We start from the raw sequence: 7,725 nt of genomic DNA on the forward strand, positions 1-7,725 counted from the left end.
TTTTTGTGTTTATTTAAAATTAGACATTCGCCGGGTTTAAATCCCAGTTGCGCAGATGGGGAACATTGTAACGCTGAGTTAAAATATGCCCCTATTAGAACTATTCTATTCTATTCTAGACCGTAATGAATTCTATTGAGAAAAGGTGAATAAAGACTAAAGAATAAAGAACATTGAAAGGTGAGAGTCAATGTTCAGAAATGATGAATTATTATTATGTTTTGAACTATGCTATATAGCTATGTTTCGTGGTGTGTTTTTTGTCAAAGTAAAATTTTTATTTTTAATTATTACAAAAATGCCATTATGTTAAATGAAAAAGTTAATAATTGTATTTTAAATTATTACAAAAATGCCATTATGTTAAATGAAAAAGTTAATAATTGTATTTTATTGACAAAATATTTTAGTTTGTCTTGTATATTTCTTTGATTAGATCAGATCATGTTTTGTGCCCCTCACATTTACAACATCCCCCACCTATGGGGCGTTGTCACATTTCACTTCCATTCTTTCAGGATAAATCAAGAAAAAAGTATACACTGTATGAATGAAACAAAAGCACAGAATTGTACTATAGACGTGTGAAATTAATGTGGGAAAAAAAAGAGAATACTCTGAACCCCAAGTGAATTTACACAAACAGAGAAAGTCAAAAAGTGTTAGGTTGTACCCCGCTCTACCCCTACTTGCCTTGGAGTAAATATTTCATAAGCACAACAACTATCCTATAAAAGTCGTTTTATAGCCTAACCAACATACCAAACAAATTCAGGACATTAAAGTTTCAACATTCTAATTTAATCAATAGAAACAACCTTAAATGCCACCGTTAAGGTTTCTCCATTTACTGACAGTAATTGACTCAACCAAAAGAGCGATAGGCTAAATGTCATCACCACGGTGGCCTTAAGAAGCACAACAGTCTAGAGTAAACTCCTCGAATTAAAGGTCGAATTAACACCTACTGTTGCAGTACTATAACAAACAGAATGTGCAAACAGTCTTTGTTTGAAGACTTTTTAAATTTACATATGCAAATATGTAAGAATTCTGTATTTTTTTTTTCATGACAAGGAGCCCCATGGTGGATAGAGGTGCATTCATGTCATAATTACCTATAACGATTATATCGTTATAACGATTCTGAACCATACAAAAAACTTGTAATTAAAACATGTAAACCCATAATTTTCTGAGAGCTACGACTTGTACGGCATTACTTTTAAAGGAGTAGTTCTACCAGAAAGATTCGGGAGAATAAATACTGTGACAATTAACATTTATTAAGAGCTTAGCAAGCAATCAAGTTCTTTGGCGTAGGCCCCGTCCGTAGCTTGCAATCCTAGGGTTCGGACTCTGCATATCCTGCCTGAAGACGAAGCCAGGGGCGCAGCCGACCCCCTGCGAAGTAAGGGAAGGGACCATCTGGTGGTGGTGGGGTGGATGGAGGAGAAAGACATCTTGGTGTTATGTGGAGGATGGAGCGAAGGATCCGTCTTGGTGGTGTTAGGGAAGATGAAGGGAAGGTCCCATCTTGGAGGTGGTGGGGAGGGTGGAGGTGAATGGAGCGACAGCATCTGCGAACTCAGACGTGTGTAAGTACCAACCTTTTATACCAAAAATATTAGGATATGATTGGATAGATGAGAAGGTAATAAGTTACATAACAATTAAGTCTTCCCGGCAGAACTTGCGCTAGAGCTTCATTTCACTTTAAAAAGAAAATTACCCCATGATTTACTCACCCTCAAGCCATCCTAGGTGTATATGCCTTTAAATAATACCTTCCAAACGAACATACAGATTCGACTTAAGTCTAAGCGCAATTTATGCTAGTAATGCAACGCACTGCTGATAATTACGCTATAGGCCTTGACGCACTGTGCTACTTCGGACATCATAAGTTGCGTAGCGGTAAGTTGCACTTTAGGCGCAAGAAGACAACATTTGGCCGGAAGCAAGAATTGTTAAATATGAATATTTTTCTTACACAAACTCATCACTTTGCTTCAGAAGGCCTTTATTAACCCCATTAACAGCCTTATGGAGTTTGTTTATGATGGATGTATGCACTTTGTTGAGCTTCAAATTGTTGGTTGCAATTCACTGCCATTATCAAACTTGGAAGAGCCAGGATATTTTTTAACATAACTCTGATTGTATTCGTCTGAAAGAAGAAAGTCATATACACCTAGGATGGCTTGAGGGTGAGTAAATCATGGGGTAATTTTCATTTTAAAGTGAACTTCTCCTTTAAGATGTGTTCGACTTAAAGTACTTTAAGCCGACCAGTCCTATAGAGTGGTGGTGGTAATACTAATGTATTTTATGTCGGAGAGTAAAACGTGAAAGTGTCTTGGGCTTGTGTTCACCACAGACCTTATTTCAGCCATTTAACCAAAATCCCATTCAAAAAAACCATTGACTTCAGGACGATGGAACCGGAATGCTAAAATGCTAACTTGCGTCCGCGTTTTGGCCAACAAAGTTGTGTCGTACTTGCACCACTCTATAATCATTGCATAGTACCATATACACTTTAACTTTTTATCTTCAGTTAACTTGAACTCTGAAGTTAACTTGTTTAACAATGTTCATGGATCAAACAATAATCGGCAGACCCCTGTAGTCTTAAACCCGTTAGGGACCGCAGACACACTTTTGAATATATCGAATATATTATATTTTTACTAAAAGATGAAAAAAAAAAAAAAATAATAAATAATCTCTATATATAGTGGTCCAGGGCCCACTGGGCCTCAAGATGACTTTAAAACAAACCAAGCATTAAAATAAGATAAAACAACAAAAAATAAAGATATTTTTATTTTAATTCAAGTATAAAGACCTGGAAATGAATCAAATAAAAACTCCATGGACATTTTTGTAGATTTTATGCATATACATATTTTATGCCAAGCTCTAAAATTGAGCTGTATTGGGCAGAAATTGTGAGTAAAAATATATATTTTTTAAATCCTTACCTTTAATACTCCAGGAAATCAAAACAGTTGGAAAGGTCATAGATATTTGAATATTGTTGTGGACACTGGGGTTGAGAACGGTTGAGAACCACTGCAGTAGACAGATGTATGTGTGAATACATGGTTTGACGTTAACCTTCTGGTTTACCCCGACACAGAAATAAACACTTCAGCCTGGAGATTTCTGTTAGATTGCTAAAAATGTTGAAAGCAGAAATCCACAAGTCTCTATTTGTAACGCAGCCTGCCTCGATGGATTGTTGAAAACTTCTGCAGGTAGTGTAAACTAGAGATATATAGGACATGTGTTGAGTGAAGGGTGAGGGTGAATAGAGAACGGCACCCTGAGTTGCTCACTACCATCTCTGACACACAGCTTCACAAACTGTTACCTGTCAGTGTAAGACAGTCCATGACGCAGGAGACTCTAGGGGAGCCCACCTGCATCGAATTGTGCTTGTTAGCATGGGGATAAAAGCACTGGAGGATTGGAAGAACACAATTCTGTTTGTGGATATATATAATTCTTTTCATCTAATATCATTAATAATAGATACCAAATTTATCCCATAAGATAAATGTGCAGACAGGCTCTTGTATCAGTGCCTATACAGTAAACAGTTTGTTTTCCACTGCAAATACTTGAACCCGGCTTATAAATGAATGCATAAATAGACTCCCTGCTTAGGCAAAATGAAGCTCTTGAGAGGTTTTGAGACAAGCTATGGGAGATGTCCCACTTTTCAGTCTCTTTCTCCTTTTGATTTTGAGATCAGTGAAAATTCACAATGTGTTTTTGTTTCCTTTCAATACCTTTGCATCTGCTGGCATAATCTGTCTGTTCTTTTCAAAGAGATTTTTGTTTTTATTTCAGAATAAAACCATATGTTAACACAAAAAAGATGTAGTCTTCAAACATGTTTGTGTGAAAGGGACAGTAGAATTAGGGGCTAAATGAATGCTTTGAGTTGCATAATGTGTGACTTGTAAATGAATCATAGCTCAGTGTAACAGGAACACTCATTATTTTTCAGATTGGACATTGATTGATGCCTCTAGAGGAGTGAGATTCAACATCGGCCACTTTCATTTACAGAAATTCAGGTCAGCTGCTTTCGCACACATCAATTTCCTGTCTCTTTTCACCCGCCATGCTCTTCATTTAACATTTCAGTGAAGAGATCTTGGTTTTTACAAATGCAGTATTCCATAATTGAAGTTTTTCTTTAGTTGCCTGGTTACTTGTCATTTTGCAGATTCTTTATTAAAATGTCAAAGATGGTCCAACTGAAGAACCTGTGGTCAAGTGTCCCGCTGATGATACATTATGGGAGAAGGGTTTTAGTAAGCCTTCAAATAATGGGATGAATCGAATAAAATACAGCAGTTTGTCGGCCATAACAACCAAACGACTGGTATCCAAAGAGATAGTTCCAAAATAGAAGTGTGAATTAAAATCATGCTGTGACATGCATCAAAAGGAGATCTTATTATGTCGCGTATGCTAATCAACAGCATTCAGTCTTCAGCTGCAGTGTTCAATGGCACCATAGAGCAAGATTAAATCACTTTTTTACTCTCATTGGAGGACAAACCCTCTCTGAAAAAAATGTCAATGGGATGCCGTGGAGTAACCTTTGATGTAGGATCTAAAACACAAAGGATAGGAGAGACATTTTTTTTCAAATTTTTGTGGTGTTAATCTTTGATGCAAATTTGCACATTTTTCATACTTTAATGTATAAGGCCTGAAGTGGCTGTGATGGTGATGCATCAGGTTTTACTGTATGTTTCAAGTAAACATTCAGAAGGTTAAAACTCAGTGTTTATAATCTGCGTTATGCTACATGGAACAGATATACTTTGACAAGCAAGACAATGCGATGTCTTCAGTGTAAAGCAGACTTGACTTGAACTGATAAGTTCTTTGGTTCCAAAAATATATTTGGTTCCATATCAATAACAGGAAACAATGACTAGCTATTCTGCCTGTAATGATTGTGACAGAGAGCTGGTATTATTCTCTCATGCTTCCATCTAAAAATGTCCCAAGGAGTTGGAGAGTCTGAATTGTTTTGTAAGACTGGAAAAACTGGAAGAGAGGGCTACTCTCTGAGAAAACAAAGGAAATTAACATTGGAACTATCTTGCTATATTACCATCACCATTCGAGACCCGATCACACTTGAGTTGATCACCTCCCAATTTACACATCATTCACTTCACCCATCCCTGCTGAGTTCACCCCAAAATGTACATGGTTTAATATGAACAATCATACAGTATTATACATGTTTGGTATCATTTGAAATGTCTCAGTGCGACTGGTACAAAGGTCTCATTCCCGAGACCCACTTTAAACAGAAGATGTGAGGATCTCTGAGCGACATAAAATAAAATCTGAACGTGTAAAATAAAATTAAAGAGTTAAATAGAACAATCAAATGTATTGCTATTATATACTGTAATTGACCAATAACCAACTGGCAATCTAACTTAAATTCGAGGTTGTGATAAAATGGAGTCAGATATAAAATGGAGTCAGATAAAAGCTTAAATGGAATTAAATTACTTTGCCATGTGGAATGACTTATATTGTTTTCATGAGACTTTGTTTGTATCATATTATTCAAACATCCAAGTATGATGCAGATTTTTAAAATGCTCTCAGAGTTTTAATTAACATTTTTTCAACATAAAGTTTTAATATTCAACATAATTTGATCTTTTTAAAGGGATAAGTTACCACAAAATTAAAATTATATCATTATTTACTCACCTTAATATCAATTTTAAGACTTTCTTTTCGTTTTGTTTTGTTTTGTTGGAACACAAAATAATATATTTTGAAAAAATGGAAAAACAAATGTTTTTTTGTCCATTATATTACAATTCAGTTGTGTTCAATGTTGTTGACACCCTCATGTTGTTCCTCGTGTCATTCCAAGACTTTCTTTTTTCTGTGGACCACAAAAAAGTTGATATTATGAAGAAGCTATATCTTTCAAGATTGGAGACTGCTACTTTTGATTTCTATATAAGTTCTTATCGAGTTTATATTTCCTGTTCTAAGTAGTATAAAGGCTAAATACTATAATAATATTTAAAAAGACCTTTGCCTCCATTATGCTGTTCTTCGGGGGAACAGATAGCATCTCTGTTTGTTCGGACTTTTGCTTGTTGGAAATAACAAGAAGTGATATATGGTTATGTTTAAGAATGACTAACAGGCCTCTGAAATATTTATAAGGTCCTTCCACACTGACTGCTCATTCACAGTATCTCAGATTTTAATTGCAAATATAAATTAGTCACCAAAATCATTCCGTTAACTCAACACGTACACGCGGTTCCAAAAGCTGTGTGACTTGAGTCATAGGCTGTCATGTTTGCTGCCAAGAAGAGGAGGATGGCGTTCCAGATCTGACTGTGGGGACCATCTGCCTCTCTCTAATCCAGTATCCAAACAAGAACCTCACTCTGGTTCCTTTCCTTACCCACAGTGCACTGCTGCTGAGGACATGAAGGCACTGGCAACTTACTAAAGAGCAGGTTAATGCAACTTGTCCCAGTGGATGAAGTATTAGTTAGTTTGAGAGCTTGACTTTTTGAGTTTTGCTTTTTGCATTAGTTGGCTTGTAAACCTTGTACTGTTGTGGTGGAGGTATACTTGCGGTATACTTCTATACCGAGTAGTATGTCCGAATTCATAAAATGTAGGCGAAAAGTACGTGGGTCACCCGAGTACTTTTCGGTAGATTGCGAGATTCTGAAGTGATCGATGGACACTTTACTATCACATGAGGCCACGGTAGATAATTTATGAATGGAGGTGAAGCAATGCAACTGACACTGTAGGTCACATGATAATTACAACATGGCAGATTTAGTATGTCCAAATTGCATTCATACTATACAGAACATAGTTCTTTAATGGTCGTGAAGTAAATTTCAGACCAAATGTAATACCTACTACATACAGTAGTATGCTATTTTTAATGCAGAAGCAGACACTGAATCTTATTTATTTTAAGGGGGCACTAGTGCCAGTTAGCTAAAACATGACCAAAGTATAAGATGTATGGAATCTAATTTTCGCCTCAGAGTAAAACTAAAAATTGAGGGTTACGAAGTCACAAGTGGGAATGATAAAGTCACAAATGTGAGATATAAAGTCATATTGTGAGGTATAACTTCACATCTTTTACTGAAACGGGCTTCCATAAAGATGTGATAGTTTAGTGAAACTAAACCAATGTTCAAATCTTTAGCAAACCAACAATAATAATCTTTGATATTGTATTTCCACAGGAAAAATATCACTTGGGATACGACTCCGAGCAACATGAGGATGGGGACAGATTAACACTGCCATTTAACACTGATTTTTAAATGTTTCGTTTTTTTTATTTGTAATTGTTTATTGTAAGGGGTGAAACAAAAATAATGCAATGCAATACAATGATGATTGAGAGATGTACAAATAAACGTTCCACAAAAGCCTGATGTATCATTTTTGAAAGTCACATTTTAACATGACTTTTTTAGTAATGATGTTTGAATAATCAAGTAAACCTAAGTTGCATCAGTTGATAATCAGTTTGGATCATGTTGATAGTTTAGAAGCTTTTAGAAGAAATTTTCATATCAACTATGACGTTAAAGGGCTAACGCAAATGATCTGCAGAAGGTACGATTCGACTGGACTCGACTGATTTTATTTTCACTAATCTGCTAA

This window comes from Phoxinus phoxinus (genome assembly GCF_949152265.1).
Source record: "Phoxinus phoxinus genome assembly, chromosome: 3".
NCBI classification, from domain to species: Eukaryota; Metazoa; Chordata; class Actinopteri; order Cypriniformes; family Leuciscidae; genus Phoxinus; species Phoxinus phoxinus.